A 20,945-nucleotide genomic window follows, 5' to 3' on the forward strand; every position below is an offset into this window, starting at 1 on the left:
CCTATCATTAACGAGAGGCACAGATAGTCAAACTAGGCAAGTTTGGTATTTGGCTTGTTTAAATCCAGCAATAAGCTGTTCCATTTGATTAAATTAGAGCTGCCTTGATGGGCCGCTGACTTATGGATTATGATTCATGAACGGTCTATGCACTTAACTTTCCCATATTTCATGCTCACTGGAAACATCTATTGCAACACACATCCATTTTTATGTCAACATGTTATAAAGTCAACAAACTATTATTTTATTTTATTAATTTTGCCCATTCCTAAACTTATTTACAGTATCCATAGCAAATATATATTTAAGTCCAATAAATCCAATAAAACAATTTTTTACATAAAACATGCCACAATTCATATACTATGCCGGAACTTGCAAAAAACATATAATTTCACCTGCAGTCCCTTGACGGGTAAAGCTGCATTCAAATACAGTGTTCCTGCATACCTCTCCCCAGCTGTGTATACAGTATAAACAGTAATGAAATTATTTTCTAAATGTAGTACATGTTCAAGTTCAATTTTTCATGTTGACAATAAAATCCTTGGGCATGAAAGTGCAGTGTGCATTGAGGTGAGGGAGTAAGGGAGCCTAAGTATGTTTAAGGCCTGCAAATGTCATTTAATCATGTTATGACTGAATGCAAAGTCGTAACATATCCCTGAATAGATCTTGCCTTGATACGCCATTTTCCTGTAAATGTGTGGATATTAGCTGTGCTTCTTGGTGCCCCATCATTGGCAGAAAGAATATAGACTGAATGAATATGGCCATTTGAATACAAATGAAATACACAAATTAGTACAACTAAAAATAAATTAAAGTGTAGTTATTTATCTCTATAGCCTAATTATTGGTCCAATTCACATTAATCTTTTGTTTCACATAAAGTGTTTCAGTGTCTGGGATGGTCAATAAGCAACCATAATCATAAACCACATTCCTCAGGAGAAACACTACCATTGAACGGACGTTAACTGGTGGAAGTGGCCGCTTCCTCGTGTTCTGTTCGGAACACAGTGAGTCTACGGAACTAATGTTAAATATGCTGCTATTTTATTTAGGTTGATTTACAATTCCTGTGCACACTCCTGGTCCCAGATGAATCTTGCACGCAAACATCAGCTGACGCGACATAATCCTGGCCCTTTTCAGCCTGTCAGCTTGAGTCCGAGCAACTTATCTCATATGAAATGGAAATATTCATTGATGGATTCATAGGTCAGTCTGTATACATACTGGAACAACCCTATCATTTTCCGGTTTCTGGAGTTTTCTTGTTTTATTGTTTTGTTTGCAGGCTATATTTTTTCTTGGTAATCAATCTTAAACTCAAGATTGGAACACTCATCAAACATTTACATCTAGATTTTTTCAACCTTTCTTCTCACATATTGTTGCAGAATTGTAATAGGCAAATACCAAAACAATACACAAACCCCCATTCACACATAGCAACATAAGCGATATTTACTTTAGTACATAAGAATAAAATGTACAAAATTAAATGAAAAAAAAAAGCTATTTTGCATGCTTAACATTGGAGCCCAGTGCACTCACGACCCTTACAGAGAATTTTCGGAGGGAGAGTGAAGATTTCCATGGTCAATTTCTTTGGGAAAAGGTTCTGTCCATCCCATGCATAGGCCTAGATCCAGGTTTCAAGCACAATTCGTCCAGTCCTGTGGTAAAAAGCCCCCGCCCTTGAAAAATGGTAGATATTCAGCGGTGCACTATTGCTGTGCGGGGGCTCGTTTCAGGAAAGTTGCAAGCTGAGATCTGCGAGATGCGACAGATTTCTCCTGCACTTTTTGGAGCATTTCAGGAAGAAATCGCAATTGCACGCCTCAACCGCATGCCGCAAGTGCGTCCATGTAGGCAATCAGTAAATCGGCTATCGTTCTCATCTGCCTGTTTCCTTTTCTACCAAAGTTTTTCATTTGTGCACAGCGTTAGTGCTCCTCAGCAAAGTGGGCTGGTCATGGATGCCAGACGCCGATAAAGAGTATCCAAAGGGTGAGAAATTAATCTTGCATCAGGTCAAAAACATATTTAGCTACGTTGTAAAATAAAAATGTTATTTTAATGGTTTGTTTTATTTGAACTATTCATTCAAATTCTACCTGTGTGTGCTCCCAGTTTATTTAACCGCAACATCAAATACCATACTCTGTAGGTGGCATAACATAGGCTATGCTACAACTTTTGTGATAGCGAGAAATGGGAGCCTACCCATTTCTACACACAACTATGTGTGCGTTCTCAGTCAGTGCATTGACGGGAATTTGTAAACTACCAATTGCACGTTCCAATCTTTTGGGAGACCAAGTAGAGCGGAATTTCACTTGGCTACTGTAATGGGCTCGGATAAATGAATTAAGTTTTTACACGTTGGCGTTTTACGGACGTACCTGGACGAAAGTGCTTACTCCATTTCCTGAAAACCCCAAGAAAACGGTTGCTCGGAGCCGTCAACCCGAACAAAAAAGATATTTAGAAAATATGCCGAAAGTCCCAGAGAGTAGAGGCTATGTAAAATACACTTTCTTTGTACTTTCCAGAAGTAAATGGTTTAAAATAATTAAAGTGTTGGTTTTGCGAGACGTATGTTGTCGTCGCAGGTTTATGCGCAATCCGCAAGTGACGAATTTTCGTGAAACGTGATTTGATAAGATACTGCGATCTGCGAGTGAACAAACTGCTAAGTGCAAACAATCACATTAAAGGTCACAATAAAAAAAACAAGCGTGATCAGCAGCGATGAACCAATCACAAAACTGAAAAAGAGCCATGACCAGACGGGTAAGCCAAATTTTTAATTAAAGAAATTAAAAAATAAATAGAAAAGGAATGCACTCAATTTATAATCCCTAGAGGGTTACATCAACGTTAAATTAATAAAATGTGCATTTGCTATGTGTGGTTGCACCCTATATTAATGGCTTAATGTCTAGAACTATCATTCAAATTTATATTATATAAATATATAATTATATACTATATAAGCAAAAAAAAAAAGTCTGACCAGCTCCCTCTAAATGGAAATGAATGGCTGATGAATGGAGTCAGTAAACATGAGGGAAGGGAACAGAAGCTGTGTCCCTTTCCTTGCAGGCTTATTTATGATGCGAATGTAAAGAGCTCATCATAACTAATAAAGCCATCAGATGTAACACACAGCAGATTCTCAGTGATGCTATTGATCAGTGGCAACCACCAGAATACCTGACTACTCTTATTACTGCGGAGCGTGGGTGTATACACTATGTTGCAATCATTACCCTGGGAATCCCACCACCTTTCACACACTCATAAACCAAACCCGGTGCACATATGTACATGTACAAACACACACACACACACACACACACACACACAGCTTCTGCCATATAAACACATTTACAGCATGCATGCCAATAGGCACACACAACAACAGGCAGAGATTTTCTGTGAAACTCTCCACTCCTCACAGGTAATCATCCCCAATCCAGTGACTATGTTAGACTTTGCATGTCATGTTGTACTTATAATGTATGTCTGGCAGTTGCAGAAAAGGCATGACTCTCCCTGATGACAACCGACAACCTGAGATTACCTGCTGAACAGCTGGGAGACGCTAACGCAGCGGTAACATGAGGAACCATGTCTACATTAATCCCACCTTGACCCAGTTCAGATTATAACAATTATGTCTGGCCAGTGTACACTCCTAGCTGGCTAATGGTATGTTAAAACTTCACACCCACCGAAGTCTGAGGCTTCAGGGCACAGCCTGAGCTCGTATGCCTGAACCATTTGTGGTCATGAAGCTCCACTGCTCCCATTCCTTGTTATCATGACACATCATAGTGTCACAGCTGGCCTGGAGCACGGAGCCTTGTTTCATGAGGACAGCCCCTTGACAGCGGTGACACATCCAGTGGACGACAGCTGGTGCATTCTGGGTTTTCAGCAAACTGACAGGTGTGGTTCTCTGATTGGAAGATCCACTCACAGATGACCAGACCGCAAGGTGAGGGATGTCTCCCCGTATATGTAACAAGCATCATCTCGTATTAGAGTGGGAATTGCATTGGAAAACACATCAATATTTCATAAAACTGCAATAAGGGCAAATTAAATTAAAACTATTAAGTATTAATATATTTACATTATTAATGCACATTATGAGTACATGAATAAGCGTTACCGGTAATAGATTTTTTTCCTATGAATAATGTATCAAATTTAATTTGCCACGTTTAGATTTAAGTTGTGCCTGTCACCTGCCCCCTTTTTTGGAAATCAGTTACTCCTCATTCATCAGAAAATACTCACACACAAAAAAATATGGCCAGCGAATCTGTGGGTAAGTCATTATCCTCTTACCAAGCGCTCCATTGAGTGTGCATATGGAAAAGCATTTGGTGTTTGTTATTTCCCCCTCCTCCCCTGGCCATGGTGAGCATTAGCTAAATGCCACAAGCACAAACTCTGACTCCATTCCAGTGCCACCACAGTGACCAACAGAGCAGCAATATGGAGGATAGATGATGGAGAGAGAAAATCTCCTGGGATTTTCACACACGCTAGTCTCTAGAGTTTGCAAAGAATGGTGCAAAAAAAAGTGACATATCCAGTGAGCAGCAGGTCTGCAGACAGAAACGCCTTGTTAATGAGAGAGGTCATAAGAGAATGGCCAGACTGGTCAAAGCTGACAGGAAGGTGACAGTAACACAAATAACCACATGCACAATGCATCATAACTCTAAGTGGATAGTAGAAGTAGTAGAACAAATCGGTACAATAAATACCTAATGAAGTGCTCACTGAGTGTATATTCTTCTGTACAGGACTGTGTACTGAAAACACACCTCTCTGTCACGCTAGGCCTGGATTGAGGTTACTAGACTGCCACACCAGGAGATGCTTCCTCACAATTCCTTTTCTACACAGATCCCTGCACTAATCACTGTCTCCAGAGGTGGCAAGGGCAGCTGCTCTCCCGACCATGTGTGTGTGTGTTTGTGTGTATGTGTGTGTTTGTTAGATTACACATGTGAGTAAATTAGAGGTAAGGGAGGTGCCCACATGTTGTATGAACAGAATGATATTTGGTTTTATATGCTACAGTATATTTATATGCCACTGTAATACGAAATCTCATTTACAAAAGCATAGCTCTTCATTAGTGTCTGAAATTCAAAGTGTTCCCATACTCTGACTGAAATAAAAATCTGGAGAGTTTTTCTAATGCACCACATCAAATCTGTCTTTCCTCTGCCAGCAGTGCACAATTTACCATGATCAGAAAAAAAAAGAATTTGGCCCAAAACAAATAGTGCAATTAGCTGAGATGCTTGTGATTCTCCAGTAATGGATTACAAAGTGGAACTCAATCAGGCCGGTCAATCCCTAGTGGCAATGTATTGCAGAACCGAGACTGACCGCCCCACAGTCCTGGCCTGAGAGGCTGGTGGGCTGTGTGTGCGGGTGGCTCGCTGACAGATGGTATGCCAGCGCCAGGTGCTAAAGAGGGAGTCTCAGCTGGGTGGGCTTGTGTTGGCATGCCGTGCACCCTCACAGGCACCTCCAAAGTTACAGTCCCTCTTTGGTCGGCCTCCAGCCACACACTTAGGGATGGGAGAGGATGGGGGAGGATGGGGGGGGGCACTCAGACACATCCGGATGGGAGGGGGAAACTCACAGATGCATTGTCCTTCCCCAGTGAGACCCCGCACTGAGAAACATGAATTTAATCAACACATGGAACCACCCACCAGGCACACAGGCTAAATATCAATATGTATTTACTTTGAAATGAAGGTTCAATCCTACTGCTTGTTGAGAACATGTTTAGCGACAATTACCTCATGGAATCTCCTGCTTGGAATCATTACAGACCATCCATCCATCCGTTTTGCTTCCTTCTGGTTCTGGTTGAGGAGGGTGAGAGCATACATAGGGTGAAAAGCAGGAATAAATCCCCTGGGCATGTTATCAATCGATTGCAGGACCCACATATCATTCCCTCAGACCTCAAATTAAACTGAAACTGAATAACCAGGCGGAAACCCAGAAGAACATGCAAACTCCACACAGAAAGGGCGTTAGCTGGAAATCTATTTGGTACCTTCATGCTGTGAGGCAACGTTGCAACTCACAACATTGAAGCATCACTATTTGAAAAAAGTGTTTACCAAGCTCTGTTTTCAGCTTGCTGGCTCTCTCTATCAGAAGCTTTTGAGATACTTCTTGCAACTAATTTAATGTCCAATTAATTCATCTGTAATCATGATTGAATAAACAACACTCAAACATCCTTACCTCAACAGAGAGAGTGAGAGAGATGACCAACATTTATCTGTAATCATTGTTAATGTATATACAGTTACCAGGCCATGCTTTGGCAAAACTTTGCATTGCGAACAGTAAATCACAATTTCAGTTGAACCGTGAGAGTCAGATACATGTTGATGTTGGGGAATCTCAGTCCATATTGTTTGCAGGGATTTTCCTGGTTTCATTGAAGACATGCTGCAGACAATGATAAACATAACCGAATGCTAAAGGTCTTCAGCTACATTTATAAATAAATTAAGTACTGTAAGCTTAAATAGTAGATGGGGATTATTGTAGTCTTCCTACACAATGCCATGTCTTCTGTTTTCAGAACAGTTTGTCTCTTTTACAGGCAGGCAGAGTACAGTAAATATCATAGAGCATCAGTTCAGTGCTTAAGCTCACGACGCAACGAAAACAACCAGCCATTTGTTATTACTGTACTGACTGCAGGTACTCCCGAGGAAAAGAAAACAGGCTCTCACAGGAGTTGTCCTGGTGCAACTGCTTCCTTGCAGCGTAGAATGGCAGTTGTGGTGCAATGTGGGACAGCGGTACAGAACTTCAGGAACCGTGGTAGTACTCACCAGGGAATCGTTCTTAAGCCCTGTATGCCGTATGGTTACCCAGGGAAATCAAGGGTAGAAGCCCTGTTAGCGCAGGCTTCTTTAACAGCTGTGAATTTTCTTGTTCCCCTTGGAACAAGAAAATGAGCTGGCAAGGTCACGCTGTGTATCAATGCGTGAGAGTGAGGTGTTGAGAGCAGGGTGCTGGGGGAGAAAATGGTTGGTTCTGAAGAGACAGAAGTGTGGTCGAATGAGAGGGGTGAAAATGGAGGAGGTGCAGGTAGAGGCACTGCGGGTGATGGTGTTGGTGGAGATGTGGAGAGAGGCACAGAGGTGGAGATGTGGGTGGATGAGATTATCATGACTTAATAATGAATTACTGCAGGCCTGTATGCACTCTATGACTGCAGTTTGTTTTTTTTGTTTTCTTCAACTGTACAATCATGCATCATATGTGAGAAAATCCCAGGCCAATTTGGCCGGGAGGATTTTAGAAAGTGTTGCACACTTGTTTATTACTGGAAAAGTGGACACAGTAAAATATTGGAATGTGAGCGAGTGTGGGCTTACATCAAGCACCATGTAGGCCAGCAGAACCACGGGGCCGAGATGAAAGTGGCAGAAGAACGCAGATATTTACTGACAGCTGCGGAGAGGGTTCTCTCTTCTCCATTCTGCCTTGAGCCAGTGATGCATCAAACATAACCTCTTACAGTGAGGATCAGAGCAAGGACAGGAAGACAGAGGGAGGGGGAAAGCAAGAGAGGGAAAGGAAATTGTTGTCATGAATGTAATGAATATTTCTTATTATTTATTGTGCTATGGCTTTATTGGATGTGGTTCATGGTACTTTGTTGTCATTGTTTTATATATGACATCCCGATTAATGGTATTGTACTGCTATAAATATTGTCATAATTGTTGTGTTCCAGGGCTTGACTAATAACCTTTCCCTCATTAACATTTGCTTCTGCTTTGGCAAAAGCAATATAATGGCTGTATAATATTATGTCTTTAATGAAGAAAGCTAAAATAAAAAAATACATAAAATGTTACAGTACCAAATAATAGCCACATCATCTCACACAATACATTTAAAAGCCGCAATACACTTAGCATGAACTTTACACTGATTGTATGCAAACAGCTTGAGCCACACAACATTTTATAGCATATAGATTATATCCTTTTGTGCACAGACTAAAATAGGAATTTAATTTGCCCCTACACTCTGAAATGGAATTCACAAAAATCTTTACAGCCCTCTCTGGAGTAGAAGTGCAAACACTCCTATGTTGGGTCTGATTTCCTAACAGAGTGAATGTATTGCAGGGTCTGAATTATGGAGGAGTCTCCCCAAAAGACCTGAGACCCTCACCCAATCGAGAGTCTTACAGACCTCCCCTGAAAGCCAGAGCGTAATTCAAACCCTGCCCATTAGCAAAATCCAATGGTTTTAATGGCATGTCTTAATTAACTGCTAACATAATACATACCACAAATACATTTCTCCCTCAGAACCTAACAAGAGATATCTTGTTTGCTATGGCAGGCATGCAGTCAGTATTTGTGTTCATTGTTGATTTTTTCAGGAATAATGAGGTAGTCTGTCTGATCTCATTCACTTGCAAAACACTGAATGCTTTGAATGTTTCTATGTTGTAGCTTCATGAATAATTTTCCACATGGTTCATTACTGTGAATGTATAGGTGATCATAAATTTGAAATGTCTGACTTCACATGGTGGTAGTTGGTTTACACCAGGATTGAGGAAGTCATTCAGACCTCTTGGATATAGACCTGCAGTCAAGAATGACTGAGAATAGCTTTCCTCGTGTAATATCCACAGCTGTTTCGATCTTAATTGAATGCCAGGCACTGGAAATATTCTTGGTTGTCAGACTTGTGGTTTCAGCTCTGATTCAGAACCCAGAGCTTCCAGCAGACGCCCTTGCCATGTCCTCCTTTCTGACTTCACCTCTGGACCCACACGCGGACCCACACGCAAACCTAACCTGCTCTGAAGTGGTTTACGGTCTCTACCCATAGTTCATGTGCGTATGCTTATGCTATCATGATCTGCCCATTTTTTCCACTGTGCCTGTCTCTTCCCCCATTCACTCAACATGTCCCTCGTCAGGAAATTATGGCTCATCGGGAAATCATCTACATGGAACCTCTACCCAGGCATGCCTTAAGGACCAAGGCATCAATTGGTCCTTAATTAAAAAATTTGTCATGTTTCTTTGACTGCTTATCGCTGATTACTGTAATTAGAGTGCCTCACATAAATTGGTTAAATGGTTATGAGGGCAAATGTTAGTAAAAAAAAGCATAACCTTAGTAATAAAGCATTAACCTATTAATGTCCCGAGCGGTAGTTTTAAAATTCCTTTGGGACACTTGGTAAACGGTAAATGGTCAGCATTTATATAGTGCCTTTATCCGAAGCGCTGTAAAAATGATGCTTCTCAGTCACCCTTTCACACTCACAGTCACACACCAACAGCGATTGGCTGTAATGCAAGGCACCAATGAGCTCGTCTGGGGCAAATGGGGGTTAGGTACCTTGCTCAGGGACACTCTGACACACCCAGTGCGGGATCAAATTGACAACCCTCCTACTGCCTGACGACCACTCTTATCTCCTGAGCCAATGTCATCCACTTGTGAAGCTGGTTGAGCTGATCGCAGATCTGTGGATTTTTCACATTGGCTGCATGGGATTTCTATTTAGTCATAAGCCACAAAGGTTTTATTTATCTGTGGTCATTTTCTTAATATTCAATGTTCAGGCTTTTGTCAAATATTGGTTAAGTCAATGTTATAATGGTATAATGATCTCTATAAAAGTAATGGAATTAGGGCTTTAAAGCGCATGCATGCTTAGGGAAACTGGTACGACCCCTAAAGGATATATACTTTCAGTTCTGGTGAAGGAAGGTAATTGAATACTGAGACCGTTGCATTGTTTTTGTTAATGAAGAGATGATGTCCATACACTTAATTTATGTGGGGGACAGGGCATACTGTACGTATGAGTATGACATATCCCACTTTGGAGCAGCTAATGTAGGTATGGACACACTCATATTCACGCACACACATTCAGCACATGCACAAGCACACTCATTAAATGCCTTATATTCTACTTTCACAATGTTAATAATACAAAACAATGCAAACATAATAAGTATAGGGACACCAGTTGTCTCACCTGCTTATTCAGGCAGCTAGACATTGATAGAGCTTTTTTGTCAGTCAGTAATCACTGTTGCCCCTCCCCAGTAATCTACATCAATTCCCACTAATTAAACACAGATGATGATTGACAGCAAAGCTCCCACACTGTCACATGCTGTCTTCTGTGCATAGATCTGCAGACACACTGCAGACATTCTTTCAGAGTGCGGGAGAACTTTTAGTTCTTGCAAAGCAATATGAAGTAGACATAAAAATCCAACTGTATCACCTGCCACAGAAATGGTCAAATAAAACTAATAACCATTAAATAGTTTGTGGGCTTTAAAAATGAAGCGATGAACTAGGTGAACTGAAATGAAATAAAAATGGTTGAAACTTTTTAATTAAATTTGATCATGATCAGTATTCTTTGTCATTCTTTTGCTGTGCTAAACTTGTTCAGAGAGAAAGGCACATCTTTCTGCATCAGTGGACTTGGTTGATGCAGACAAGTATTGCTTTGTCTTCTGCACAATATTTGGAGTGATTCTTCTTCACCTCTGTCCCTGAGCTCCCAGAAATGAGGGTCAGTGCAGTGCCTTGTTTGTATGCCAATAATTCTTAATTACCTGTTTGGAAGAACAGTACTCATCAAGGTGTCACAGTTTGAACATTACGTGTTAAATTAACTGCACTTGGCATCAAGCCTTTGACGATCTCATTGTATGCTTTCAACATGTAATTTGCTTCATCCAAGACAAATGCAGGTCCATTGTTGAAATCAAGCTCAAGGCTAAACAGGCTTTGTTCGGTGCTATCCGCGACTCAGCTGTAGCTTATGGCATCAGTGCGCACATTGTAAGAAAAAACTGATCTGATGTAACTGATTTTATCTTCTTCAAAATATAATTGTCCATGCCATCTGTTGACTCATTTGTGACCATGTTTTCTTGATTCCAGTCTGCAGCCTGTGGCAGCTCCCCCTAAGCGGTTTTTGGGGAATATCCACATCATTTCTTACATATCAATTTTAAAATGCAGGTAATTTAGTATTGTCAATGTCTGCAAATGGAATGTCGGCATTCAAAAAGGCATCTGTCAAATCTTGAGTGACATCTGCCCACTGCTCAGTACAGCCTTTCCACTGACAGAGTATTCATTGTTTATTTCAGACTGAGATTGATGTTTTTGATCGTTAATGACAGTCTATTGTCTTTTTTTGTGCCTGGGTTCATTGTAAATGGAGAAAAATAAGTTGACTCCATTGTACTGTGTACCAGGCAGGTACAGTACCAGTTCGACATTCTGTCCATATCACATTCCTTCTTAATAATTCAATAAGTAATAAACTAAATCATTAAATAATAATTAGCAAATGATTTAAATATGTTTGTAAATGTTTATTTTTGTGTTATATAGGTAACATGTAGTAAGTCATGTCTAAACCATGCACTAATCTTAAACAAATGATGTGTAAATGATTAGTTATTATGTAAATTTCTCATTTACATATGATTTGTAGATTATTAACCATTTTTTTAAATAAATTATTTGTACATTAACCAATGAAGTTTCATATTGGAAAAAATATTTTATGAATACATGATTTTAAAAATACACAAAGGGTCAAATATTATAAATGATTATTATGTAATAATATTTATGATGTAAATGAAACATCTACAGAAACAACCAGTCTGACCCTTTTCCTCTGACCTCTCTCATTAACAATGTGTTTTTGCATGCAAAACTTCTGCTCACTGGATGTTTTTTGCTCTATCCTTTGCAAACTTTAGTGTGCGTGAAAGATCAGCAGTTTCTGAGATACTCAAACCACCCTGTCTGGCACCAACAATCATTCAATGGTAAAAGTGACTTAGATTACATTTCATTCTCATTCTGACATTTAGAATGTACTGATAGAAGGTAACTCATTCATTGTCCAGGAAATAAGACACATTGCAATTTGTTCACATTATTTATTTTAACCTTCATTTAACCAAGGAAGGCCAAGTGAGTAATATTTTCTTTTCTAGCAGTGCCATGGGATAAATAACAATGCACAAATGATATCAGTACAAAATACATAGAAAGAACAATCACACAATGACAAGATAATGACGACAAGAAGTGGACAGTAATGGAAAGAAAAATGTAATACATTACGAGAAACAAGAGCATTGATTGGTGATCCAGTTTTGTGTTGTCCTGTTCACGGTTCCACTTATGAGCAGAGTAATGAAACTGCTTTCCCCAGTTCTGTATTCATAAGACTGATCTGAAGTAATGTAGCATGACCCTGAGAATGAGTAGGCTAAGCTAACTGATCTAAAACATTCGACTGAAAAACATTAGACGCTTGTTTAATAGTGCCCTGTAAATAAACAGTGTGGACCGATAATGTCACTCTTGTTGTAAATCCATAAATTCTGAGACATTTGCTTGTGTGTAGGTAAAGGGTAGGGCGCTCTGCAAGGTACGAAGGACAGTGTGAGCATGAGGTACCTGAGCCTCAAAGTATTTTTTTAGTTTGAACTAAAGGGGTGACTATAGTCTTCTTTTTTTCAAAAACAGTATAGCTCGACACAACTTCCGCTATGAAAACACATTTGTATGCTACATTTGCGGATCAGACACTTCAAGCACTGAATCATATATAAATATTCACACTTACATATTTTAATTTATGAATAGTACATGGTGGCGGCACGGATGGTGCAGTGGGTAGCACTGCCGCCTCACAGCAAGGAGGTCCTGGGTTCGAATCCCCGTCGGCCGGGGCCTCTCTGTGCGGAGTTTGCATGTTCTCCCCGTGTCTGCGTGGGTTTCCTCCGGGTACTCCGGTTTCCTCCCACAGTCCAAAGACATGCACGTTAGGCTGATTGGAGAGTCTAAATTGCCCGTAGGTATGAGTGTGTGAGTGAATGGTGTGTGTGCCCTGCGATAGACTGGCGACCTGTCCAGGGTGTATTCCTGCCTTTCGCCCAATGTATGCTGGGATAGGCTCCAGCCCCCTGCGACCCTGATCAGGATAAGCGGGTTCAGATAATGGATGGATGGATGGATGGATGGATGGATAGTACATGGTTTGTACTTGACAACAAATTATTTACTAATAATTCACAAATGTATTTAAATAATTTGTTAATGATTAGTTAATCAATAGTTAATAACTTATAAATGACTTACAAATGATTATTATTATAAAGTGTTACCGGTAATTCAATTTGAAATAATTTTGGGTCACATGGCATAGATAAACATAATGCACATAATAATAATATAAAACAAGCTATTTCTATTGAACACAGTGCTATGTTCTTTTTAAACTTAAAGCCTTGATACTAGAGTAAAGTTATATAACTCATAAATGTGGGTGCCATGTCTTGACAGATGGTCTGCCTAATATATATCCTAATATATCCTCTGAAGTGCCATGTATGATAACAGTCCAGTAACAGACAGATTGAGGACTGAGATAATAATGAATTGAGGTGTGTTTGGAAGAGGTGGGGGTGGTTGACTCACTATCAGCTTGGGCCTTTGAGGTTCCCAACAACTGCTCCTGGGATTGGTGGCAGGATGAATTGGTTTTGAATTATTAATTGGAGGCTGCATTACTGTCTGCTACATGTAAAAGCATTGGCCATCAAGGCAAGTTTACTAATAGGGGACCTGCTGGCTGCTAGCATTCTCCAAGGGTTTTAAATACAGGCCTATGTAGATTGAGTGCATGGGAAGCACTCATATATGTTTAATTGTCATGAAAACAGAATAAAAACAGGTATTTGCTTCAGTTCCCCTGTGTGAAAACGGCCTGCAAAGGTTATTTATGCCCAGCTGTCCTGTGCAAAGCTATGCATCATGATACACAATCTTTTGCTATACAGAATATTTCACAGTAGATGTCAGGAGCATGCTACCTCTCACACCACTAACTCTTACCTTTCAAATTAATTACAATTACATTTTGTTTTATGGAGACAGGTGCCACTGCGCAGTGCTACCTTCAGGGTAGTTGATATAACAGGTTGTGCTGTGGTTGTCAGTTTAATACTCCATTTGTATTATGCCCGTACGCAGTATGTTCTAAAGTTGTCTGGATGAAAGAGTCTGCCAAATGATTAATTTTAATTATCATGTTGTTGATTGGACATGTCCGTTGGAATGATGTGGCAGTTAAAAAGCCAGACCTGAAGCAGAAGGTTACCATTTCAATTTCAAGGTGGGGCAGTGCATTGAGAAAGGTACTTTGATAAATATCCTCTTGGGTGTGTGAAAAATGTAAGTCAGCCAAGATAAGGTGGACTGCTTAGCAAATAAATCATGCTTGGACTGCTCCCCTCGTCTGGAGAACAGTCTGAGCTCCTTGTACACACATCAGATGCAGACCATGACATCACATACGGTATTCACAGCAATGTGGCTGAGAATAGCAGCGGTCACCTAGATTTAGCAAATTAAAATCTCTGAGCCATGGAGAGCAAACGTCTCCTTAACCATTCAATTTTGCTAGTGTCTAAGAGTCTGATTATTTGTGTTCATATTTACGGCTTTGGTGACATTTTTATTCCCGCCTTGTTGGGTGCCGGACATGCAGTCGACTCTCTGACCTTGTTGGATCAGCTTGGTTATTTCTTTTATTTTAATCAGGACACACAACCAAGAAGCCTGTTCACCTCAATGATGGCTATGTCATTGTCCCTGAATATAAGCATGAAAACCTGTTTTTGGATTGGCAATTTGGAGTCCATGGTGGGACTTGGCACTTGTACCCCTGAAACAAGCTGTTCATCCCAAAGTGCTTTGGCTCATATTTTTTACAGTATATAAACAGATAACACACATGTTCCCCTGCTGAGAGGCATCTGCTTGACCAAAACAATGCAGAGAAGCAGAAGGAAAAGGGGGAAATATTACCAATCATTCAGTAATAAACTACCCACAGTGAAGGTTTAAATCCAGAAGGGCAGCAAATATTTCTATACTACTGCGCATCATATAATGCTAGTGATGGCATGCTGTTGTGCAATATGATAAAACTCTGTGAACACTAAACCAGGGGACATTACAAATGCAGTATATCTGCATGGTAAAGTCCCACAGAACTACTTATCAGACCAATATGGTTTTTTTGCCCCTGATAGTTATAGAAGCTTATATTAGTCTCTATTATGTAGCTCTATAGAACGTTATCACACAAATACCTGGTAGTTGTAACATCTGTTCCCATGGAATTGCCCATATCATGATTCTAACTTCATTTGAAAGAATGAATATCACAGGATAAATATGAAAATCTAGGAGAGTCCATGCAGTCATGAATCAAGGAGAATGTTTGCAATGTCTGCACCATTCCCTACACGCTATGGAAAGTGTGTGGGTGTGTGTGTGTGTGTGTGTGTGGGGGGGGGGGGGTACGGGAGATGATGTGTCTGTCAGGGTGAAGAGTGAAGAAGAAAACAATAAGGAAGACTAAATGGGATGTGGACCAGGCTGCCTCGCAGCCAACAGAGAGAAATCGCCCCTGACGAGGAAGACTACTGCGTTCATCATACAGATCCACTCGCTTCAATCTCTAAAGGCCCCAAAGTTTATTCTCCTCTGATGAAAACCGTCAACATCTTCCCTCACTGTCACTCCGATAAGTTGTCATCTAGTCATCTTTTATTTAACAACCTGTACTCTCACATGACAAATTGATTAAATCCTTGCAATAAAGGATATAGCATGCTACATTTATGGTATATGCCATCCTATAGTTATTGCATATGGGTACTTTTGCGAGCAACAAGCAAAATTAACAACAACACTGAAATCAAGTACTGCCAAAATTGTAAACGACATGAACGTAATGTAAAAAATGACTTTGATGCACTGTAAGAAGATGTAGCTGGAAGCTGGGTAAGGGAGTACACCGTCGAGAAAAGCCCGATGTCTCTACAGAGTGAAATCATCCTTGGTATTCAGCCCCCACAACTAGTCATGACTAATCTGCTGTGAAACCTGGCCAGCCTGAAATAAAGACACAGATACATAACGCCAGCCGTTCCGTTCAGCCGTATCTGCTGGGACCAGGCGTCGACCCCCTAACACGGTGTGGGTCGAGCGACCTCATCTCCGGATGCTTCCGCAGGGGCCCCCGCTCTCCAAGAATAATGGCTGAACCCGGGTTGGGCTTCAGCGCGCCTGTGATTGATCAAGCAGAGGAGGACCATCATTTCCATTAAGAACAATAACACACGTCCTCACAGAGGCCCCAGGATCTGCCTGGCGTCCCACCCCACCCCTCCTGCTTCACGGACAGATGGCTGCCTTCCTCAGCCTCTCCAGTTAAAAGAATGGAAATGATGAATGCTAAACCACAAAGCTAGTGTCCTTGAGAGAAGTTTACATCACTCGACTGGCACTCACATTTATTTCTTTCCTAAATTACATTATCTGGGCCGAGAGAAAATTACGACTGGATTAAAGCAATTTCACCGCTCTGCAGGATAAAAATCGCTGGCCACTCAGAAGAGTGACTCCCAGAATGGAGCAGTGAGATATACAGACCTCCTCCCACACCACGGCTATAAAGGGCTTCCCTCTCTACTCTTGCAACAGTAATAGTGACACACACTCTCTCTCTCTCTTCTTCTCTATCTCTCCCTCTCTGGTCCAACAAATGTACTGGTCCCTTTGTTTTCCCAGTTTGCTTTTAAAAGTGCTGGAACTGAGGGGTTCCTAGAAAATGACAGATACAAGCAAGATAGAAAGGCCAGATTGTAATGTAACCATGTAAACCATGTTGGTCGGCAGGATTCAAAGCATTAGAGCATTTTCAGTTTTTGGCATTAGTAATAGTCACACACTGGAGTGTGTGTGTGTGTGTGTGTGTGTAAGGGGGGCACACAAATGACAAGTCAGTGGCAAGTATGCTGTTGAAAACCAAATATTTTGTTACTTTAATGGCTGCAAAGCAGCACTTCCCACCATCCAACAGGCAAATGGACCGGAGCCAAGAGTATTCCCTGCCTGGCGGAGTCTGACCAAGAACTCATTTTAACAATGCACCTCCCTTCAATCTGGCTCTCAGGAGCTTGTGGTACCTGCGCTGTGTGGCATTACACTGCCAAGCCCACATTTCAGCTGAGCTCTGCCAGATGTTCCCGTAGTGAAATAATGAAACGAGAGTCAGAGCCGCAGTGGGGCTTTGACGGACAAGCGCAGAGGCCAGTCACAGCCCAGTGTGGGGATCTTTTATGGTCAGGAGCCTGAGATTGGCTGGGAGACGGGCACGAGTGCAAGGCTACACCAGGAGGAAGGCATCAGCTTCCACCGTCCAGGGCTGTTGGCCACTGACCTCTGCCAGTCACATACAGTACATGTCCAGCTGGTCAGGGGGTACTGGGAGAAACAACTCCCGAGGACAAAAATGTAGCTCTCCTCTGTATCAGAGACAACCCTTTTTTATTCCTAGAATATTCTGGTTGGAAAGTTATGGTTTAATTGTGACTTTCAGGCTTTTTTTATGTACATAGCCCGTTTTTTATGTGCATAGCAAGCCAAAGAATTCCAGTGGTCCCTATCAACTAATGCATCAGCATCTAAACTGAGCCACGACTATGTAATGTTACTGCCATGGATAGCTAGTAACATCTGCACTATCACATTTGCTGCATGTAATGCTTGCGATATCACAATCTTATACACGGGATGCCTGTCGCATAAAATATACGCAATGTCACTGATTCATATCTTGTTTGCTATTTCACATCTGGTGAATGCGTCACAACTGCACTTGGTGCAAAGCAGTACATTATGGCAAGTGACATGTTTAGTGTTTTAAGTGTGTAGAGTAAGAAATTAAAATAACAGAGGCTAAAAATTTGCTAAAAAGATTCTTTTTAAACAGGCACCATAAATTAGTGGAAATGTGCAACTGTATATCACAATGTTTGCAACATGGAAATCTCCAGCTGACAGGAGCATTCAGCTGGGTGCTGGCACACTGTGCAGGGGAGACTTCCAGCCTGCAAATTGGAGAAAGAAGGAAAAAAAAAAGAGAGACAGACTCCACTGGCTGCCCTCTAAAGAAGTAGAAAGATGAAAGGGGATGAATTTCACGCTAAATCATATACGTACATCACAGGCGTGTGGAGTGCGCTGCGATCATACATGAATCGTCCGAGCCCTAGAGGGGCCAGAAGGACATCCTCTGTAGATGTGCTGTGGCCCTCTGCCCACAGGTCAGGGAGGTAAATGACTTTGTGCAACCTGGAGATCAAAGCCGTGTACTTGCTCCTTGAAAACTCTTATTTTCGGGGTTCGCAAGAAATTCAATGCTGATTATCCCTTGAAATGAGAACTGACACTTATCCGGGAAATTGTATTCGGAGCGGTGGAGAGGTGGGGTAAAGAGATGCAGGCTTTCTCACCTATGGTACGGGATGTACCCAAGCAACTCGAGAGAAATAAATACCTCCGCGGTGGCCGCGTCCCTCGGCGCAGGTATTCCGTGGGGGAGCCCGGCACGATTTTCAGTACAATGCATGTAATTAGCTGTGGTCAGTCCGGCAGCTGGGAGAGCGTGCGGTTTCTCATTAGCCTCCTGCTTCCTCCTGCTGTTGTGTACGGCGCAGGGAGAGCTGAGCGCAGACAGGCTGGCTCCGCACCGAGCCGTCTGCCTCCATCAGCGTCGCTCTCACCTTGCAATGGACCCTCCTCTCCAGCCTCGCCGCTCCGTGTTACCCCCCCCCCCAGGCCCTCCGCACGGCGAACCCTCATTTACACCAGCCACCCGAGTCCTCCCGTCTTTACTGCTTCAGTTTACGCTTTCCTCCAACGGGCAGGCTGGTATCTGAGGGCCGGTGTTTTGCAGGCTTTTCTTTTGGCAGGGAGTGGCGGGTGGGGAGGTGGTGGTGGTGGGAGGGGGGGGGGGGGGTTGGTCTATTTTTGTTTACACACCTGCTCAACAGGAAAAGGTTACACAGCTGCGGGGTGTGGCGATGAAGCGATGAAGGCTGTCTGTTCTGATGCGGTCCCATGACAGGCCCTGGCTGCCGGTGACGTGGCGGCCGCGGGCTCCACCGGGAAGAACATCGACCTTCGCAGCTGCACAGCTCCATCCTCCGGCACCACACCTGAGCTCCGACGGGCTCCGTGTCCTGGATACACCGCCTGCGATGTCACACCCTGTGATGACTAGCCTGCGGAAGTGATACTTAAACATACACACGGGCTGGTGGCGCGTACACACGTGTGCACACCCTGGCTGTGCTAGCTACTGATTTGTGCTTGTGTTCCATTGACAGCAGCAGGTAGGTTGCAGGTAACATGCGTTTCAGCATAAACAAGGCAAACCTGAGCTGGTCCACTGGCCGCATCCCCGCAGAGTTAGAGAAGAATGGGGGAGTGAGAGAGAGCGCTCAGGAAAAAGAGGACAGTCACACTCTCAGCTTGGGAGATGTGCGCTGCACTGTTGAACCTGCTGTGGGTAGTTAAACGCCAATCACAATCCTTAAAGGGGAAAGGCCGGGTTAGGCATATCACAAATACACATGCAATTAAAGCAACCACAAACAATATGCATCCCTGTGTATACAGATAACATGATTCAACATGGAACCGTGCCAATTAAATCTGTACAACAAAACCTAGAATCCTGTACCAATTTGTTGATTTATGTTATCTTTTTCATTAATTGTAGGAACATTCAGTTCATTTCTTACTAGCTCTACTGAATAGCATGAGCTGTGTTTCTTCAGCCAGAAATCTGCAATTGGATTTGTGGGCAACTAAACTGGAGCGTCAAGTGCTACTCTTATCCAAACCCGATAAGAGCCAAACCCTCTCACAACCGATGCTTGCATCTGCAAAGATAGCTATCACAACCATCAAGGAGAAATTTCCAACACTAGCTAAATGTCACCAGTTTCATGGTCGATCAGAACAGCACATCTCCACAACGCAGTACTAAAACAGTGTGTGTGTGTGTGTGTGTGTGTTTGCGTATGTGTGTGTCTGTGTGTGTGGGTGTGTGTGTGTGTTTGTGTGTGTGTTTGTGTGTGTGTGTGTGTGTGTGTGTGCGAGAGTGAGTGTGGGACAGACAAACAGGCTATGGCATCATTGCAAAATGTTCTTTATTCTCCTCCTCTTTGGCTTTTGTTTATTTCTGTCATTTTTACCCATCTCTGCAGTCAGTGCGAGAGGAGAAGACTCAGAAAGCAGAAGAGAACAGGAATCAGCCCCTCTCACTAATCTCCGGAGCCTTCTACTCGGTCTCTCTCGCAGAGCGACATGCGTAATGCGTCGCTGTGAGCCTCGCTAGGCTCAGCCAGCCCTCCCTGCCCGGCTCTCTGTTCACCTGCCTGTTTACCACTCTTCATTTGTATTTATGAATAGAAATGTGAGCAGACACTCTGCTGCTGTTACTGCGGGGCCTGGATTACCTCAGATCAGCTCCAGTACGCATACACACACACACTCACGCTCTCATGCACACACACACGCTCATACACACACACACACATACACACACACACGCTCATACACACACACACACATACACACACATACACACACATAAGCATGTGTGCACATGTTCTCAAGCTCATGAACCTATACTGTACACCATCAAGCACACATGCTCACACACACACACACACACACACGCTCATACACACACACACACTCATACACACACACACACTCATACACCCACACACACATTCACACACACGCTCATATACGCCCACACACATGCATGCTCATACACACACACACATACACGTGTGCACATGTTCACAAGCTCATGCACCTGTACTGTACACTATCAAGCACACACACACACACACACGCACGCACACATACACACGCTTACGCAA

At 42.3% G+C, this 20,945-nt stretch overlaps 1 long non-coding RNA gene across 1 annotated transcript; it reads left to right on the forward strand.

Annotated features, from left to right (window-relative positions):
• Positions 1-1,927: 1,927 nt before the first annotated feature.
• Positions 1,928-5,083, forward strand: LOC133134648 (uncharacterized). Its single transcript, XR_009709321.1, has 3 exons — positions 1,928-2,022; positions 3,551-4,018; positions 4,942-5,083. It is a non-coding gene; the product is annotated as an uncharacterized LOC133134648 (long non-coding RNA).
• The last annotated feature ends 15,862 nt before the right edge of the window (positions 5,084-20,945 follow it).

This window comes from Conger conger, chromosome 8 (assembly GCF_963514075.1).
Source record: "Conger conger chromosome 8, fConCon1.1, whole genome shotgun sequence".
NCBI classification, from domain to species: Eukaryota; Metazoa; Chordata; class Actinopteri; order Anguilliformes; family Congridae; genus Conger; species Conger conger.